Source organism: Phalacrocorax aristotelis, chromosome 14 (genome assembly GCF_949628215.1).
Source record: "Phalacrocorax aristotelis chromosome 14, bGulAri2.1, whole genome shotgun sequence".
NCBI lineage: Eukaryota > Metazoa > Chordata > Aves > Suliformes > Phalacrocoracidae > Phalacrocorax > Phalacrocorax aristotelis.
The window spans coordinates 12326994-12349201 of NC_134289.1; positions in this window are offsets into that span (position 1 = coordinate 12326994).

The following is a 22208-nucleotide window of genomic DNA, read 5'->3' on the forward strand; positions in this document are numbered from 1 at the left end:
GACCTCTAATGATAGCATCAAAAGCTTGGTACCGGCTGAGATAGTCAAGTAGTATAGTGTTAGAGGGATGACAGCATTATCGGGAGGCCAGTTCCTTAATCCCCTTTTTGGAGACTGAAATCTTGTCATTTCAGACTGCACATGGCTTCAAAGGGCAGATCAATTTTTATAAAGGCACCGGGGATGCTTCTGCATGGTGGCTGTGAGAAAATATTCTGTTTATGTATCTTGCTTGTAAAGCAAATATGCAGTGATGCATTCCTTTTATCACTTTCAACACCCCCTGCAATTTGTCCAGTAAAGCCCTCTGACAGAGGGGAAATATATCACAGTGTCACCTCCAGTACATGAGTGTGCACACAGACGTTTCCTTGGGAAACAAGATCACCACCTCCCGCTCATCTCTCCCATATGTCATTCTAAAACCAAAACAGGTTGCCAAGAAAAAGCTATCCTCAACAGCTGCTCTCTCAGCACTAAAAGCTTTAGGCCAGTCTCTTGAATGAAAGGATTCCATGGGCCTGAATTTCCAAACGAAAGATTAATTTTTACAGTGATACGCATACGAAATAGCTACCTGCCTTTAGAGATGTGTACCTCCCTCTTACTGACTTTGAAAAGCAGTGACCATGGCACACAATAATTCAAAAACATTAATGGACAGTTAATGGCACTTATTCACGACCTTCAGTTTGGCTGGGCTTTTTGGGACAGATTAGAGGCTTTAACATTCTCATTCATTCAGCTGCAAGGCATTCATGGGAAAGCTCAAAATCACACAGTTTATATAAAATACATCTGTATAAGGAGACTCCATATAGTTAATAATTTAGTATTTACAAAAACATCATGAAAGTTTTTGGTTGCTTCCCCCTCACTCCCGGACTCTGCGAGGCATAATTCTATTGCTTATCCTACATATGGTACATATATTCCATCCTAAATGTACACTTGATACGTGACTCTAAGTGGAATGGAAATGCATGAAATGCGTAGGTGGGAAGCTTCAAAACAGGAAACAGGTGTCAAAGTTGCATTACTTTTAACATTTAAAATCTACTCATTTTCTTATGATATAATCACTTTTAACAAGCTCCAACTATGAAACACTAAAACAGGATTTTAAAAGTGAAAATTCATTTTTCGCCTGCTTTGTCAGTTTTCTGATAACCTGATCCATTAAAATTCCTTGCAGAATTAATTAAGATACTGAATGTAAGCCTGATTAACAAACACCAACTTTATTAATGAAATCCTTGGATTTAATTGTTAAATAGGAAACAAATTAAAATTAAAACATGCAAAGCAGGAAACACAATCTCTTTTAATGTTCCAACCTATTCATTTATTGCATTAATTTTAAAGTAATTGTACTTGACTCTTGCTCCGATAGATACCCCAAAACTTGAAGAAATTAGTGTATTCATGCTACTAAGACACAGCACAGTGACAGTAACTATTTATTTACTTATTTATTTATAAATTAACACCTTTGCTCCTGCCTTTATTTTTTCATTCATTGATCCAATGATAGATTCTTTCTTCCATGGACAAGAATTATAAATTCTAGAGACAGATCAAAGTGTAAATGCCACACAGTCTTAAAAAATAGATGTAATAGAGCTTAAAGAATACATATAATTTCCCTTACTCCAAGAAAAAGTTATTCAATGCTTATAATTAAATTTGTATTCAAAGTATATAGTTGAAGCATTGTATATTACTGGACAACTACTTAATTTTTGGTAAAAAAATGCACCCTTCATATTAAAAATATCTTTCTTCATTGTTGAGGCTAAACACAGAATTATCTGGACAATTCTCATGCATGGTTTTTATTTGTGTGAATGATATATTTATTCCTAGCAGGGACTCATACATTCTGGACACAGACAGGGCAGGGAGATGGCTTTCCCTGCTGTGCCTCTGGAATTTTCTCCTCAGACTGCCAGCCCTGCAGTCTTGGATGTTGTGACTTAGGAATGCAGACTAGGCGACAGTGCTTAGGACAGCCTAACCAGGCACGTCTGCATGACTAGATGTTGGGGGTTCTTGGTACAAAGCTGCCAGCCTCGGCCCTAGAGGAGTGTAATCTAACAATATTTGAGCAATCCGAGACATCACATGAGCACTCTGGAGCTGATTTTTTACCTCATCCTGGCCCCGCAGTACTGGTGGAGGAGTACATGCCATGGCATACGTGGTTGCAGGCTGGGCACTGTGCAGGAGTCCAGCCATATTCCCAGTAAGGACTTTGCTGTGTGCGGTCCAGGCATTTTCCCTTCAGCACACCTCAAATTTCACTTGTAGCTTGCAAACAATGCAACTGTGAGAGAAGTTTGTCTTAAGCTACTGCGTAGCTGAGACACAATGGAGAGTATACCAATCCAAGACTCAAGAGAACATCTATGAGTAGCAATTAGACCCTGATGACTTCACATCTCTGATTTTGCATCTCCAACGCACTGACTAACTGGTGCACTCCTCCTGGTGCCTCAGAGCCAGCTGCTCTAGCAAAGCAGAACGGTTTGCTCCCAGTAAAAATATAAATGTGCCACAAAGTACCAAATCTACCATAAGGAATAGAACTTTTCTATAAGTTGTATAAACTCTATGCAGACAAATGAACCTACTGAAAATAAAGTCGTAATAAGATTATTTAACCATCCTGAGGTACTCTTCTGAGGAAAACCAAGAGTAAACTGACTTTTGCTTTTTTTGTCACCTATCACATTTACTTTCATCTGATTTCCCCTCATTTCTCTCAAGGATTCAGACATGTGAGAATGTCTTACTTCTCTTCCAGGGAGACAGGACGTTGTTTTCCCTGAATTTCAGCACCAGTTTTCTCTCCTACATTAGCTAAAATTAATGTTCTTAGTTGATTGCAACTTCATTCGCTTCAATAGAAAACACATCATTCTTTCCATTACTTATTTTAGTCTAAAATAAAGTCAGTAGGTTCTCATTTTTACTATGCAATACACAGGGGTTAACACACACACACACAAAATTTGCTAATGATAAACAGAAATCACGATTACATTTTGGTTTGCAATAATTCTGATATCACCATGTAAAATTTTATCTTTCTTTATCTGCTCTTCACTGAGCAGAATTTAGCGTATGCTGTGTTGAAACTGAACACTACCAACTACTATCAAATGCATAATCAGTTTAATGCCTAATAGGACCCCAAGTTGCTGTATATCCATTTTACACAGGAGACATATTCAATCAGTTAATAGGCTTTATCGAGCTCTGAATTCTATGACCTAATATTTATGAAATTGCTGCTTTTCTGTTTTTCCCTCTTTTTTTTTTAAACCAATATAGCACCTAGTAACTATTCCAAAAGCTATTCTATGCGCTTTAAATAACAGATAAGGAAGCACCAGGTTGCCATTTGTATCTGTTTTAATGAAAAATATATCCTGGTTATCCTTTTGACAAATCCAGCTGTCAGAAAAATTATCATGAAAGGCTAACTCATGCAAAGAGGAATGCATAAATGAACAATAAATTATACAACAAACAAAAGACATCATTTATATTTCTTATGAGCCTGATTCTGGATGCTTTTATGCATTACAGCATCCCTACTCAAATCAAATAGTAAATAGAAATATAGGAATTGTCATATTGGATCAGGTCCAGGATATGTTATTCCATCTCTGAAAATGGTAGTATCACAGAGCAATATATGACGTAAACAGCAGGCAGCTGGGGAATAGGTCTTTAGGGAAAAAAAATCAGCTTGGGTTTTATTCTGTTTATTCTAAGGAGATTGGCTTTTACCCCAACACATAAGATGTACTGTCGCTTCTAAAATGTGTTTTTGTTATGAAAACTCTAGGTGTTGCTCACAGTCACAGAAATACCCAGATCTTTTTTGAACCTTTAGCCTCATCCAAAGCCCACTGTAGTCAATTAAAGGACTTCTGACTTACTTTTGGAGTGAGCAGCCAGTCTGTGCTACAAAGCCAGACTTCCACTATGCTAATGGTCTCAGTCACAAGCCTGCAGCCCACCACAGCTTTTTCCCAGGCCCTGAGGTTTTCTTCCTCTAAAATCAGAACCATTCGTACACAGGGAAAAGAGCTAGTGTACACTCAGGACTTGCCAGATATATGGCTGGGAGAGAGCAAGAACACACACCTAGACCCAAGCAGATCTGGGAGCACTTCCAAACTATCAATTTAGATGTAATTACCCTAATTTAGCAGTCTCTAGATTACAACATGGAGGCCTGTGTTGAGGCTAAGCTTCAGTTACATTCTTAGGTAGCCATAACAAAGTAGAAGTATTCTGGTTCAATATTCACCAAGGATATTAGCTACCTGTTATGTGACTAAGTACCATGTATTTATTGCCACGACATCCTCACCTTGTTACCTTGTTAGTTTGAGGTCTAATTCTGTCCATCAGCCTGTTGCAACATAGATAATTTTGAAATTCTGGGGACTGTTAAACCTACACCTTCCTTTTGTAGAGCTACCGTCAGCTATCTTTTGATCCCATCCTCATTGTAGCAAGCAGGATACAGCTACGATATGTGCTGATGGTTTATCTAGATACAGAGGGGTTACTGAAGTAGGATGGTCTTCAATTATTGACCAGTATCTAATATGTACCTGATGGAAGCTGGAGGAAAAAGTCTAATCAGGTAAAGAACATAAGCTTAAGTGCAGAATGGAGCTGTCTGAAAACTCAGTAAAATCAGTGTTTTCCACGGTCAGGAAAATAAGGAAAGGACCTTGGTGGTTAGCTTCATAAATGTTGGAGGAGAGCTGATTTCCAGATTCCAGGGGTGTTATATCAATGTCAAGAGCCAGATTAATATTTATGCTCCTAGCCTGTACAATTTCGTAGTTCAGGAAGCAGGAAGTATCACTGGATGGACTGGTTTAGCTTGGGTATTATCTATTAGATAAGAATTCTTCACTCAGTCTACTCAGATAACTGCCGTATACATGCTGAACCTCTACAGATTTTAGCTTTATAAACTCTTGCTCTGGGTAATTAATTGCATCTTGGTCTAGTGCCAGTTGTCAAGCCTTGAGAGGATATCCAATGTATCTATTTGTTAACTAGAAAATATGTAATATTCAGCACTTCCATGAAAATTTATTTTTGCTTAAATGGTTTAAGTGTTTATACATTTTATTAATAATTAAGAAGGAACATTAAGAAAACCCCAAACTATTCTACCTATGAGCTAATCTTCTTCTTCTGAGCATTACATATGCATATATTTGAAGATATTGTTTTCAATTTTGAAAGCTTGTGATGTTTCACTAGGGCTACAGTTGGCTTCCTCAGAGGACTAAACTCAGAAATGTATTATTCTGACAGCAGGAGCAAACAAACTGACGAGTCCTCTGTTGGCATGGCAACGCAACACTCTGAAACTAATTCAGATCTTTGGTAATAACAACAAAATATTCTCTTTGGAAAATGTAGTAGTGAAGCATTATTTCATTCCACAATTTCTTATTTTTGGGTTGGCTTTTTTTGTAGGTTTTGACAAACTCATATTAAACAATTCTGTTTCAAAGCAGTCTTGTTTCTTTGGCTCAGTGTTGATACAACCTCTTTTCACTCTTTCCTTTCATAGCTTGACTGTATTCCCATCTTGATGTTTACCATTGCCCCTGAAAACTGTTATTACAGACAGGTCTCGGTGTGCAAGGTAATTAACACCCTCAGCTTCTTTTCAGAGGCAGTCAGTGCCGTAGTGGATGAGACTTCTGGAAACAGGTATAGAAGCACTAGGGATAACAAGCTCCTTTTCCTTTAGTGTATATCCATCTCAGAAAGAAAACCAAGTAAAGATTATATTTTATAAATCTTCTATGTATCAGTATAGCTGCTGAACAGAGGCAAGGTCAGAGCTCCAGCTAGAAATCATGAAGTCCATAATTTCAGTGAAAGTGTGCAGGAGAAAGATATAATCTAAACTAAGTTATATTTGCTATATACTCCTCAAAAATATTTAGGACTTTAAAAACAAATTACAGAAAAGCCCTTACAGCACTGTGGACAAGCAACAAGAAAACACTTTACAAAACCATAGTGGAATATAATGCCATTTCCATCTTAACCAACCACTTAGGGATCTCCTGTACGTATCCGTTCTTCTTTAGATACGAAGTACCTTGCTTCCTGATTACAGTTGATCAGTTCTGCCAATAATTTTATAGAAAATAGACTTGTTTCACACTCCAGACCCTGCCTGATGCTGTTTCAGCCCTGCCAATTTCCTGGCCTAGAAAGCAAAGAGGCAGAGGCAGTCCCAACTTCAAAGAACTTACTAGTCTGAACATTGGACAACAAGGAAAGGAAAAACAAGGTGCAGAAGGGCAGAGTGATTTATCCAAATTCAAACAGCAGGTGAATGAGATAAGTTGAGATAGATGCTAGGACACCCAAGGGAAGAAATCAAGGAAGGTTCCAGCTTGCTCTCTTTCCCTGCAATTAGGAAAAAAACAAAACAAAACAAATAACTCCCCGTGGTTCTGCTCATTTCACAGATAATCATGAAAGTGTAATAAAACTTTTTAGTGTTTGGAAGTGTTTCCAAAAGGCCCTCAAAATAGAATACAAAAAGTATTAATAGCCTAATACTTCCTTACAACTTTCCCGAAAGGCATGCAGTTGGGAAATTATTTGCATACGTAAGGAGGAAGCTGATTTTGGTTGGCTCAATGCCCACGATACGGGGTAGGCTATTCCGCTGTAACCATTCAGTATCAAAATTGGCTGTGACACATTACAGTTCGATATACTGATCTCTTTAATTTTCACCAATGTTTCTGTTGGAAATAAAACTCCATGAGACTGACACTACATTCCTTTCATCAGGAAGATGCTGAGTTTTTCTGTCCATAGTTTATATTTATTGTTTTGTGGTTTTGTCAATCACAGCATCACAAATCAGAGCACTGACAAATTCTTTGCTCACGCACACACCATTTTAAGAATGACTTTAGTAGGAGTTTTGGCAATTTAAGTACTGTGATTTGGAGACCAAGTCATGCTGGGAGTACTGACATCTAGTTTAAGGAATGAGTTCCCTAACTACTGCTCTGGCTTCTTTTTGCAGTGGCGGCGATTTTTCTGGTGTCATTTTTTTCTTTTGGTACTTTTACGAATGCACTTCTATGCAGCTAACTTCCCATCATTTGTATTTGTCCTGTGTTCCAACGTTACTAAATGAGATTCAGTTCAAAACTAAGGTTAGAAACGACACACACAGTGAAAAGCAGGCAGCAATAAGAAAGGGTGGAAAAAGCCCATTCCCTAGAGCTCAGATCTGTCCCCTTCAAAGGCAAAACCATATCCTTTTAAAAATGTTATTTTATATGGGAAGCTATTGCATTTTGAAAACTGGATGCAATATGCTATTTACACTTAATTTGCCCTGTGTTTGATCCTTGCCTTTCACAGGTCCCTTTGTCCCTGTATATGTGCAAGTATAATTCTGCTTTTTCTAAGGGTTTTAGATCCCTGGTATTACTGTGTAACAAATACCTGCTTGATCTATTATCATTCCCTCATGCTTTTGACTGAGACTGAATTACGTTAAAATAGCTAAAATGAGGTTCCACTTGGACTTCGCACCACACCTTAACTTTTAAGTAAAAAGAAACTCCCACAACAAAGGACAAGAAGGAAAGAACACAGAATTTAATCAACTTTTAAACAATAAAAGATGATAAAAATTTCCAAAACTACTTTCAGTAATGGAGAAGATCCAACCTTACATTGTAGAGAAAATAAGTTGAGTCTACAAATCAGTCTCTAAGTTTGTCCTTGTATTTCTTGCAGTCATTTGCCCTCCTAGTTATCACCACTTAGATATATCACACAATTTGCAATTATTTACACCCATGCTACTTGGGATCCAGAAGAAAAATGCAGGCACTAGACGATTTCAAAAGCAAGACCTTATAAGACATGAGCATAAGAACTAAAGAAAAAAGAGTTCCCAGCTCCCTCTGAAAGATACTTTTCTTGAAATGCTATTCAGTTTTTGTTTTCTTACGCTCCATTTTATTTGCATTTAATTCTAAAAGTCAAGCCTGATGGTGAAAAATGCCAAGGAGAAATTCTATACTTGTCGAAGAGTGAATATATTTGGGTACGCATAAAAATAACAAGACTATTCAGAGTTACTGTGACTATTTATATAGATATATTTTCACTTCTTCAAATATACAGAAGTATTTTTTAAAAGGCTTTGAAAGATACAACCTGTGAACATTAAGGTTAACGGCTCCTACCTGGTAGATGTAAAAACCCCTATTTTCCATTGCAGGACAGAGATGACTGCATAATTTCAACCTCTGAAGAAGTTGTTGCTACTCAGCATCAGAGATACCACGCTGGCACAGATGAACTACCAGTTTAATCTTTCTGCTTGCATTTTCTTGTCTAATTTGATTTGACAATTTGCAGCCCTGATTTTTCATATACTGATAAAACCAGTGAGGTTTCTGTGTGAATATGTTCATGTTTGTTTGATCTTTTAAATTTTTTTTAAACTTGAAATGGTTTCTGCTATGCTGGGAGTTTGGCCACTTCTACAAAATCAGCTGGGAACATTTCTACAACCTTCTTTCATTGTATGTTAGTAAAAGACAGGCAGCATGTAACAGTCTACAGAATTACATCACTAATGCTACTGTATGGGAGGTGGTTTTCTACAAAAACATGGATGCGGTCAACAGCTCCAGCTTCAGCTCAGCTCAGCTCAGCCAGAGGCAAAGAACACCACTGAATGCTAATCCCCTTAGAGAAAAGAGGATGGGAAACCACAGGGGACACACCATGCTGGAATCAGCCCAGGCAAACAGAGGCAAACAGTGGATCCATGATGAATGAGACATTGAAAATTGCTCAGGGAATAAGGGACAAAAGGATCATTCCTGCCAGATATGGAAACTATCTGTGGCAATGACAGACACACGCAGGTGAGGCAGAAAACACCCTATAATAAAGGGGATAAAAGAACACAGGAATGGTTTTGAGAAGGAACTAAGAAAGATCTAAGCTGAACGGGGCACAAAATCTTTATGAAACTTTCTTAACATCTTTTTCTTTCAACTCACATATGCTTGTTTTCTGCACAAATGGGTTTGTTTTAGAGAAGATCACATTTTATCAGTGCAAAGCAACTTTGGGCTACTGAAAACATTTTTTCTCGTAATTTTTACTAATGAACCCATAAAACAGGATCCACCCCAAAACATTATTGTGAGAAGTCTGGTGTCAGAATTGCAGATAAGCTGCATCAGCTTACAATATCCTTTAATAAACCTTGAAATTTAACAGTTTAAGGCACAGAAATTACTTTTTTAAACCTTCCATTGAATTTACAATAACATTTTAGCATCTAAGATCACCAAGAGCACAAGATCACTTAGTATAGTAATAATGCTGGAATTCCTAGAGCAGGAAATACTGGAGTAGGAAAATAGCAGCTGCTGATGGAATTAATCTTTCTACCCAAGCGGAAACATTATTTATACTAGTGGCTGCATTTTGTAATAAAGATGTTAATTCAATGTTGTTAGCAACAGCAGGATACTTTTACAGCATTTCTCTAAAGTAGACAAGGCTTGAGTGGAGTGGAATGGATGCACAGTAATGCGTTGGCTTAGTGTCCTGCAGAGAATTATTATGTAAACACAGCTCTTAAAACTAACAGTTTGGTTCCTGATGATGTTAGACTTACAAAAAACTCAATCAAGAATCATAGAGTATCTTTGTATTGGAAGGAGAAAGGAGACAACTGGAAAAGGGAGGGTTGCTAGGGAGTAGACAATCCTAAAATAAAATGGCAGATGGAAGCACCCACTCAAATTCCAAAGTACACCTTGATTCTACTAAGTAAAATTACATCTTGATTCTAGGATATTAAGTTCACTATCATTCTCAGAAATGCAATCAACAGCGTTTTGCTAAAAATGGTGCCAAAAATGGCATAAAAAAGACAAACCCAGATGATGGATTATTGTAGAAAAATGCTTAGAAGGCCAGGCAAAATAGAATAATTTGGATTTAAAGGGAGTGGGGAAGGGGAACCCTCATATCCTAAGTTTTACTACTTTTATAACTGATTGTTGCTAGCTGACATAATCTAATGCCCATATAGATTTTGAGCACGTCTTCCAAGTGTATTAAAAGAAAATGACCTCTGTAGAAGCAATCTGCTAGTAACTGAAGATTTTGAACTTCATGAAAAGCAGCAATACTTTGAGAGCTAATGGGATTCCATTAGGGAGTCTTCAAACCCCCAGGTGAGGTAATTCTTTCTTCTCAGCACTTGTAAGGATTCTATAGCTAGAGAAGAAATACCAGGTTAGCCTGGACTGAAATGCTGAAATAAACTCCCCATTAACATCAATCTCTTTTTCTGTGGTACAGCCAACTGTAACTATTCGGAAATCAAGAACACCTGTTTGAAAACATTCTATACAGGAATTTGCACATTCAAGTCATGGTAGAACTACAGTAACAACAAACATTTAAACTCTTTCAGTGACAGTGCATGCTTTCTTATCTGGGACCCTCAAAGGCTTTTTTCCTTAAACATTTAATAAAACTATTCTGTAATGTCTTTCTAGAAATTTCTTTTTTGCTTATGCTTTCTAAGATTTCTCCCTCTGCTTTCCAGGAAATTTTGTTGCTCCTTCCTAGGAATTTTCCCAAAGATTTCTAGTAATGCTCCTGATGCTTTTTGGGAATTTCTTACTACTGGTTTTCAGAAATATTCCCTGTGCTTTATAGGAATTTTTCAATGCCTTTCTATGAATTCCCCCACTACTTTCTATGATTTTTTTTTTTTTTCTCAGCACTTTTATCAAGGAATTCTTGCAACGCTTTCCAAGATTTTTTCTTGTGCTAAGAATTTTCTGGGTGCTTTCTTGAATCATCCCCGTTGTTTCCTGGGAGTTTTGTCTCTATGGTTTCTAGGAATTTTACATGTGTCCTAGGAAGTTTCCAACTGCTTCCTAGGAATCATATGTATGCTTCCTAGGAACGTCTGCAGTTGCTGTCTAAGAATTTTTCTTTTGCTTTCTACCAATACTCCCGGTACTCTCTAGGAATTTCACCTCAGGCTTTCTGGGAATATTACTGATTCCTCCTAGGTATTTCTCAATGCTGCTTCCTAGGAATTTCTCTTCTACTTCTTACGGATCTTCTCCACTACTTTCCAGGAATCCACCTAATAGATTCTAGGAATCTCACCCCTGACCCTCAAATGCTTTTTAAGAAAGCTCCAGGTACTTTCCTGGAAATTCCCCATGGCTTTTGGGGGATCCTGCTAATGATTTCCAAGAATTTCCCTTCTACTTTCCAGGAATGTTGAGTGTTCTTTCTAGGGATCCTCATAATGCTTTCTAGGAATTTTCCTTGTTCTTTCTAGGAATTTTCACACTACTTTATGCAACTCATCCATACTTCCTAGGACGGTCCCCATGGCTTTCTAGGGATCCTCCTGACATTTTCTAGGAGTCCTCCAGGTGCTCTTTAGCAATTTCCCTTTGTTGCTTTCTCGGGCTTTCCATCTCTGCGTTCAAGAATTTTCCAGGCAAAACACTTTCTAGGAATGTCACAATATTTGTCTACAAATTTTGTGTCACTTCCTAAGAATCCACAGATCTAGATCTTTTGCAGAATTACCCAAAGCTTTCTTGGAATATCTAACTGCTTTCTTAGAATTCCTGGATCAAGAGCTTTTCTGGGACTTCTCCAGTACTTTCCTGGGACTTCTCCAGTACTTTCTAGGGATTACCGGATCTACAGTTTTTCCAGAAACATGCCACAGCTTTCCAGGATTATCTATGATCCAGAACCTTTATTATATAATCTTTTGGAGCTTTTCTGAAATTCCTGGATCTACAGCTTCTGCAGGAATTACACAACATTTCCCAGGTGACACATAGAATTCCTTATAACATATATTATATTCCATATAGCTGTACTCTATGCCTGTATCTATACTATACGCATGCATCTTTAACATCTATACAATAGGCATACTATACATACCCTTTGTCATACATACATGAACACACACTCACTCACGATAATTGATACCCAAATACACTCTGACAAAAAGAAGGGGGAACGTCCCTGGGCCAGAAATATTGCTAAAGAAATCCAAGACAGGCTTGCTAATCTGTAGTATCAAGTATCTGTACAGGAGAAATTCTCTGTATTCCAAACAACCAGCACACCAATACACTCCTCCTCCATATTTATTAAACAGGAAAAAAAAAAATATCACTAACCCTCTCTTATCTTTCATTGAGAAGATGTAAATTTGAGTTACTGGAAATATTGGCTATAAGAGGCATTACAGGCTGTATCTGTCCAACTCAGGCAACAGAAATAAGTAACAAAATGGCAAGCTGCAGTCAATAGAGATCCTCTAGCTTAAAAGAATACTAAATGCATGGCCCTTTCCCCTCCAACAATAAGTGTGTGTGTTGCAAATCCACAGAAGTCCTACAGCTATGTCTTAAATTTACTCTACCCATCACGAGATCTAAAGACAGAACCTAAGAATTAAGAATCACCTTCTATGTCTTGTACCAAGCAAAGCAGGGAATCTGACATAATGTTTTCCAGGTATCTGGGAAAATATTAGATATGACAATACTTTATGTGCTTCGCATTATTCACTGTGGTTGTGAGTAGGACAGTACGATGCAATCCAAAGACCTCTGCTCTGCAGGTACTTCTACTCACATCACCTTTTAATTTTCTTTTTGCACCTTCTGTAGGACAAAAGCACCTGGGAGCCCTCCATTTTACTAAAATTTCCACCCTTAGTGTTCCGGAGATATATAGAACTTGATACACTTGGACTGTAAGTAAGGTATAATGAAAAAGAAAAGTACCGCTCTGTCTGCAGCAATAAAGCAGATACGGTTGCTATTGTGGAGAAAGGTAGGTTTGCTAGGTAGTAGGAGGACAATACATAAATTCAGTAGAGGTGGGGTTGGGACCTCAGGGAAGAGTGTCTTTATATACTTTTGTTAATTAGTAGTAAAAATTACCCTTGAACTTACCTTTACCTTTTTTTCTTGGGTTGGTTTTTTTTTTTTTTTTTGCCACTGTTAAAGAAAAAGGAAGGAAATGGCACATCTAACATGGCTCAAACTACAGCATTTCTGATGTCATTTTGATCCAAAGTAATTCTGACATCAGAGATGTAGCTTTACCAGAAAAACAAATGCTTAAGAGAAGTCATTTGTCAGCTTAAGGTTGCAACGTACAATTACTTTTGTTCAGTGTCTTGTATCTTCTGATTGATTTGTTGTTTATTTTAATTGCAGACATTTAGAGAAGTGATAAAACTTCATCACAGACTCCAAACAGGAGTCACAATCATTGGATGACAATAGTGGCAGTATCTTGCAGCTAGTTCTCTTGTTATAGAGACTAATAGAAAAGACCTTGATGAAAGTCTTTCTCACCAGGTCTGATGCTGACTGTTGGAACTTGTGTTAGGCATGTGTGTGCATTGTAGCCTCTTGAATTCTGAAAAGCAGAAAAATTAGACTTCAGTGAAGTCGGACTTGGTTTCATTCATCCTTAGCACAGGTAATGCAGCTTCAGAGAATGCATCCATATTTCTAAATCAACCAGAATTGGTCAGAGGTCTCTAAATGACCAAGTATTTCTGTGTGAAGTTCACTGTAAGTAAAATGGATATTTACATACTCAAACTGCCAGTCAGATGCACAGTTAGTTACTTGCAAACATGAAATCTCATTTGAGTATGTTGTTGAGGCAACTAGGCAAGGTAATTACATACCACATTCAATTCTTGTATACTCCTTGCTGTCTCTCAATCTTGAGACACTCATTCCACTGTTTCTGGACAAAAACCTTACACATACTATCTTCTATTGTGTGATCAGCCGTTTAACTCACTAGACGTTGCCTCCTGCAGTGCCCTCATTTAGGGGCTGCAAAGCTTATTAGCCATTACTTAAGTAAGAATAGTTCACAACAAAGAGTGATCATCCTCCGCTGGAAATCCTACTGGGAAAACTAAGCCACTAAGATCTATTATTTAGCAATACCTGTTTGAACAACTTTTGTTTACAAGAGTTATGTCTGCAGTGAAAGTAGAAGGGATTACTGGAAGAGGTACTTAGCAGAAAGAGTGTGAACAGCCTCTCACAAAGAAAAATACATTTCAACCCCTGAACAATGAAAAGAATAATGTGACATTTTATGGACAATGCACTGGAATTTTGATAGCATTGTTTAGGTAATATCCCTGCTGGAAATGTAGATAAAATTGCATGATAGCATTGAAGATGTGACAGCAATAGAGAGCCAAAGATCTAGTTTCAGATCCATGCAGGTGCAGAAAGCATGGTATTATGGAAGGCAGAAACAGTTTTCAGGTCGGTCTTGTGCTAAAACCTACTCTTACTTACGCTAACTGGATGAAGCCACTCAAGCAACATACACACTTTTGTTTATAAACTCTCCTTGCTCATGTAAATAGGTATGCGTCAACTCAAAAGGATCAGGACTAACGTTTTCAGTGGAAATTGTGCCACTCAGAGAAAACAGAAAATCTTCTTTTATCCTCTCTTTCACATCCTCTGATTATGGAAAAGTATTTCCTTAAAATGGACTTACATTTCCTAACTTTGGAAGGTAATAGAGAGAATTCATTTTTCTTCCTAAAAACCCTATTATATAACAGCTAGAGATGTGCTAAGACAGAACTATTCACCTTGTTTTCTGTTATAAATACTGGCATAAAACAAACATGGGAAGATAGAGGAACAAGCAGTTTTTAAGGTTACAAGTTTGTTTACTTTGCAGATATTTCAGTTTTGGACAGAATGATGTTTCTTTAGTACCAGAGATAAAGCAGCTTAATTGGTAGCGTAAAGATAAGAACTACAAACAAAAATGAATTTACAAGATAAAACAAAAACAAAACAAAGGGAAAAAAAAAAAAGGCTGAAACCAAAGCCCACTGCAGTCAAGGAGGAAACTCAATACGATGTGGGGCTTGGACTAAGACTATGATGTCCAAATCATTTGAGTTGCATACCAGTTGCAGTTCAAGAGACCAGAATTTAATTTAGCTATCAATCACTGGGGAGAAAGACAAGAATGGAATTCTGTTGCCGTATTCTATAATCCCCAAACATATAATTTCCTTGAAATAATGGATCTGAAATACCAAAAACATGAGGCACAGGACACGATGATCTTAAAGGTATTTTCCAACCTAAGTGATTCTATGATTCTATGAAAAGCATTTCACTGCTCTTGCAGGGTGGCAGGTCAGGTTGATTTTCTGTGAAGCCTTTAGAGCTACACTCCATTACCTGGATGTGTGTGCACTGACAGGAATGGTGGGGAACCACTGGCAGAGGTAAAGCTCACCTGCTCTTTCACTATCCTGGATGTCAATAACCACAATGTACTTTCCTTTGATCTTAGTAAATACAATTTGATCCTACCAATTTACGTTCCCAATCTTGCTGCAAATATCCTTTTCTTAGTGTATCCGTCACAACTCTTAGCATTCTTGTAGCAGTGCTCTTTTTCTGTCATATAGGAGTATTAGCTGTATGTCTTCATTTCCAGAACTTCAGTCCTCATCCCATTTTGCTTCAGTGTCAGGAGATTAAACTCTTCCCCAAGCAACCTGTAACGGCAGCACCCACCACCTGTTCATTCAATTTTCAAATAAGCATATTGCTATTTCTTCCAGGCTGCACCTCAGGCTTAGAAAAAGCTCTCTATAACCAGTCACATAGTGAGCTCATAGCTTTCAAACACTTCTTCAAATTTCTTCACGCAATACCTCTAAAAGTCTTGACAACAAATGGGCTGCTAGAGACTACAGACTTTCCTGATAAGATCAAGATGTGCTATTTTTGTGTTCCCCGAACATGTTTATGTCCCCCTGATCACCATCTTTTTTTTATACTCTGGGGCATTTTTGGTTTGGACTATATATCACCTAACTTAAGGCTGAAATTCACAGATTGCAGCTGTGGAGGGAATAGCTGCTTTATGTCAAATCGCACCTGCTGGATGGGTTTGACCAAGTCAAGTTATTTGTGCAATTTTAGAAAATTGACAAAATTATAAAATACACAGTTATGTTGGTATCAGGGAAATTTACTACATTCTCAGTATCTTTTCATTATACACCCACGCTCCCATTTTGTATTTGGGACTAGATTGAAAGGTTGCTTTCCAAACCACCTAATCCTGTGCTGTCATTTATAACCCAAAAACTTTTAGCCTCTATGCCATAAATCATAGGCTGCCTAAATAAATGTCAGAAGAATTAATGTATATTGATACCAATAAAAAAGCTGTGCTGTTTTATTGATGGAAAACACCTTTAAATGCTTTTCGCATGGATTCTTTCAAATTTCTTCTGAACTCACAGCTGGTTTGCTTGGGGTTTTCATTGACAAAAAACATGCAGAGGATTATATAATTTACTGAAAGCTATGATGGTCGCAGGAGGTGACAAAAGTAAGACTTCCATAAGTTAATGGATAGTCGCACATGGTTAAAAATGCGCCAGTGAAATCAAGGTGTTTTTCCCACTGACTCTTACTGACAAGGAATCAGAGTACACAAGTTAAAAACCAGAATAAATCTTTAATGCTACACAGTAAAATGGTTTCTTGTCTGCAGGGTTTAGGGGGCTATTTTCTTCTTAAACCTGTTTGTTAATATGAAATCTGTTTTCAGTGTCCTGCAAGAAATTTCATATTTCTGATACAGGGCTCTGTTTGAAGGGATGGAAATGTTGGGGGAAATGTTGTAAGTTGTAAATTGGTAGTAAAGAATGCATAACTGTTCTTAAAACGTTCAAACCGGTGAGGTATGTAACGGGAATGGAGGAGTTTAAAAAATTAACATCTAAGCATACTGCAAGTCTTCTAATGTATACTTCCTGGGGATCCCATCCAAGGAAAGAGATCATAGGAAATGAGGTATATTGCTGTCTCACAGCACCAGCTCATGAGTGACTCACAAATGCTCTGCTGTGGCTTTGTTTTCTTCATGGTTTTCCTTCCATACGACCGGGTGCCTTCATAACAGAAATTGCTATTCTTACCCAGTTGAAGAAAACTTTTGTAGAGAGTACTTTTCAGGTCAATCTGGGTCTGAATTGAACACAAGTTTATTACCAAAATTACGAAAAATTCCCTCAGTTAGGTGATTCTAAGAAGTGTTTTAAAAATGGCCACCTTTATTATTCAGAGAAACCTATAATTTTACCAGCATATTACTAAAAGTTTGTGAGTAATTTCTAGAAATACCTATTTTCAACATTACATTCTATTGTTTATCCTATTTATTGTCTACATTGATCTTATTTGCAGGATCAGTATGAGTCTCACACTCTAATCCAAGCACTGAATAGTGATAAAACCTTTCAACTTGCTATAAGAATTTAAAAAAATATGTTCCTTTCTCATTCATTAATGTGTCTGTCCAGTTTTAGCTGAAAATGGTTTTTTAACTGGAGAGCTTGTATATAAGAGCCCCAATAACAACAACTTTGTTGATTAATGATGCACATATCTAGATTTTTCATGACGAATCTCAATGTACTTGAACATTGATTGAACAATGGATTGCTAAAGTAATTTCTTCTTGTATTTCTTTGTTGGTCAAGTGGAACTAAATTGCATAATCAGAGTTACTGTACTTGAAAACAGTTGTTAAATCCAAAGGGATGGAAAGGAATTTGGAGTTAGCATATTAAGCACATTTTGCTCTGGACATGATTTTAATTTACATTGCATTGCATTAACAGTTTCTTTTATGTTAGATTTCTCCACTGTCTTGGGTGAGAGATCTGAATATATGAAAATGAATCTCTCCATTATTTTGCTGTAAAAAGTCAACTTTTCTGTTCTCTACTGATCTGAGCTAAAAAATATAATTCTAATCTTCATGGCACTTTAGACACTAAAAATAAATAAGTCAATAAAGAATGTAGCAGCATTTAGAAGACAATGTTAGCAACAGGTTGAAAGTTTCATCATCCGCTGTCAGTCAATCATCAATAATTGACAGCAAAATCTGATTTTCAACAACATTAGTGTCTTTTACACTTTCTTTCCAGATTAAAGGGCATGTAAATACATTTAAAGACATATTCAGGCCCCTTTCACACGGTCTGAGTATCAAGAAAAAGTGTCAGTTTAAAAGAAAACCATGTTGATGCTTTTTGGCAAGCACAGACCATCCCATCGCACTGAGATGCTCAGAAGTTCAAAACACAAGTGAAGCGCCTCTGCAGAAGGAGTACATGGAAATGATTCAGCTGTGACATAAGGTTTTCCTCTGAACCTTGATCATGGTTGCCAGCAAAGCCTGAGCTATTTTTCTGTCCACAGGATTCAGGTAATTGCTTCAGGCTTACTAATTAGATAAATATTTCAGAATCCCTTTCTTCAAGTCCAGAGCCAGCAGTGGACTTTCAGGGATCATTTTTTCTTTTCTTTCTTTTTTCAACCAAATAAATCAAGTAAATTCAGTTAAAGCTCACTGTAAGTGTGCAGCACTTCCAGGCTAACAGAAGTAGAGTACATTCTATGTGACGAGATGCTGTGTTTGTGTCTTGGATTTTATGACTATTCATAAATAAGCAAACATACGTCACTAAATGGAAGTACTCTAGTGAAAATTATCAACTGTTAAGATTTTTCAGCTCACTAATAAAGCGGTAAACACAGAAAGAGATTAAAAAAAAATGTTAGTACCAACATCAATATTCTCTCATCTGTTGTATTTTTCATTGCCTTCAATGAGAAGGGTGTAACAAACTTCTAGAGACACACAATAATATATTAGAATTAGATTTTGCTATCCTTTACAGCTCTTCCAAGAGCTCAACCGTCATGGAAGCAAAGCTCAAATGACTTGTCTAACATCACAAGGAATGCTCTTCAGAGTTCTGAGGTAACAATAGCCCACAGCTTCACTCAGATAAAATGCGAAAAGTCATAGAAGTGAATATGTTCAGAGACATTTCCAAAGCTATAAAGCTGTAGAGAAAGAAAGAAAAACAAAAAAACCCAAACCAACAAAAACCACATTGGCATTCAACAGCTTAAAAAAAATTCGTTCATAAAAAAAATCAGACTCATAAAACTTCAACTCAAATGTCATTTTCCATCTTAGCATATGGATTTAAGAGTTGGAAATCCACCAACATTATAGACAGACTTTTAAATACTTTCAAAAGGCAAATGTTCACAAAAAAATAGTAGATTTCTGTGGATTAACAGCATAGCAAATGCCAACAAATGCCAAGATTTGTCAAACTGATTGATTTTTTTTTTTTAAATCTCTAATCTTACTCAGAAAAGAAGGAAATATCTTGGGCCTATATGAAGAATTAAGTCAAAACATCTGCTATACCAGATATGGCCCAGGGTTGGGGGAACACACCAAAAGGTTCTCTCCATTAAAGCAGTACACAGAAAAAATACAAGAAAAAAACTAAGAAATTTAGCTGAACAGAGGACCTCCATAAAGGAATAGAAAACAAACAATAATAGCAGAACCTGGGCTATGCCCTAAGCCGCATTTTATAATCTACATATCGAAATGGTATATCAAAGTATATTAATCCAGTGAAGTATGTCAGACAGCTTTTCACAAAGCAGAAAAAAGAAAAAAGAAAAGAAAAAAAAAAGAAAAAATTCACCTTCATTAGAAATAAAAAGAAGTATTTTCAAGTTCCTTGTTAAAAACCATGTATCTGTAATAAACCAAGGTATTTCCTTTGTGGGTAAATTAAGCATTTCTAGTAAACAAAGGTGTTGTTTCCTGACATACTTTAATTCAGTCTGTGCATTGAAAAATTTGCATTTATCATTCTCAAGCATACAATGGAGGCCTTCCCCTTGTATAATCTGGAAAACAGTGAGTGGCCTGCTAGTTCACACGCACTGAATATTGAACTGTGAAGTTTCCACTACCACCTCTACATCTTCCTTTATTTCATACTTGCATGTTAACATGCATCTCAGTTCAACAGAGTGCATCCCTTAACTAGGGAGGGGAAAAAAAAGTAAACCATCATTAAGTGTAAAACTTGGAATAGTCTCAAATATTTTCACACTGCTATCCTTCATTGTTTCTCTGCTTTCCTTTCTTTTGTGAGGTTATTCCCACACTGTTCAGTTCATAACTCTTCTGGTTCCCTTTCCACAGCGTCCATGTCATTCAGTGACCACTGCCTCATTAAATTAACCCGTCTCGGCTTCTGATTAATTTTTAAAAGCATGGAAACAAAATGATCATTTATTGATCGCATTTGTCCCTGCTTTCATCTGTGAAATACATCAACGTTGACTTTCCAAGACCTCTGGCTTTTACATGCCGTGCTGATTTTGATACAATCTTTTTGATTGTTTTCATTGCTGTCAAAGGCTTAGAGCTAAACTAGATAATACATTTAATACAGTTTTATAATTATATTCAACAAACCAATTATTTTAATGCTATCTGCTGATATAAAATGTATGAATTGATGGATTGCTGCTCAACTAGTTTTCATCACTGAAAGGTTTTTGAATACTTAAAAGCATTCACTTCATCCCTACATTGCACAGAACTATTCACTCCGACTCTTCCTTGTCATGTATGACTGAACAGCTCAGTCACATGGACTTGTTAATTCTCTGCTAAAAAATCTTGAAGATCTTCTAATCCAGTGAACCGAAATGAAACATTTTTAGCTATTGCCATGAATAATTCTCACAATTTTGAAGTTTTTGGAGAAAAAAAAAAAGGGAAGGAAAAATATCATAGCAACAGTCACTGTTTTGTTTACAAGAATTTCTGTAGAGATTCAAAAGGGAAAAAATAGCAGACCAATGCCCAGAGAAGGATAGAGGGAGGACGTATTTTTAAATACCTGTGAAAGTTTTTTTTTTCCCTAACAAATATATACAAGTTCATTTTAAATATTTATCTTCACCTAGAACTTCTCATGGGGAAAAAAAAAAATCACATTCAAGCTATTGGAAAGTATTTTCTGTAAAAATATAATTTAGACAGAGAGTTCTGTAAAACTAAATGCTCAGATATGTGTATTTGTCCCAAATGGCATTTTTACATAGTGAATTAATTTGATAAATAGCATGGAGGAGAAAGTCAAGCGTAGTAGTGGAATACGTTACACAGGTTGGGAGAGGTAAAGGAGATTGAAGAAACATGCTTAACATTGCTGACTTTCATAAAGCTGTGCCAGATGTAGGAGCATTGTGCAACACTGGCAAAGGCTGGAAACCTCCCCAGTCACTTCTGGTGAAGGCACGCTAAAGAATAGTTAGCAATCATCACTCTGCAACACTCATTAGGGACCATCATTGGTTCTAGGAAGTATCAGTATACTCCACTTGCAGAGGTATTTTTACTTAGACGACATATCTAAGTGCCTCGTGTCTATATTTTTGTATTAAGACATAGATATATTAAAATTCAGTCTCAGCTAGGCTTCTCGGTGCTGCTTTAATGGCAGGACAAATGCATTCCTTGCAGACCCTACAATCTGGATTTTTTTCTGCTGTGACAAACTGCAGGGAAAGTGATCCATTTTAGAAGAGGATCTTTAAGGCTACACTGTTGGAGAGACAGAAACTTTATCTCATTATCCCAGCTCTTCTGCTCTCTTATAAGTAATGTTCAAAGACTCCTGTGGGAACAGAAGCTGCCATTTAGTGATGATTTCAGTTCCTACCTAGCTATATTTATTTTTCAGATAAATGGTTTTGGGTTGAGGTGGTGGTGGTTGGTTGGTTGGTTTTTCCCAAATTAAATTTTAAAAATTGCAAGGAAAACAGGAAAGTGGGCAGAATGTCAAAGTGAGGGGGAGCAGAATGACAGCCACGACAACTAACCCACAAACATAGTGGAATCTTTCATTGTCCATAATCTGTTATAGATTTAGCTCTTCTGTGATGAGTGACTCATTTACAATATTTCACTACTTCTATTGGCTGGTGATTTATCTAAGGCTATGGTTTGACAATAGAACAAGTCTGACTTTCAGAATCCTAGCACCAGATTGGAAATGGTACAGTCGCAGAATAGTAAGCGCCCATCTGCCGTAAACTCCTATTGCTTTAGAGGGAGTTGTTCTGAGATCTTGTGGGATTTCT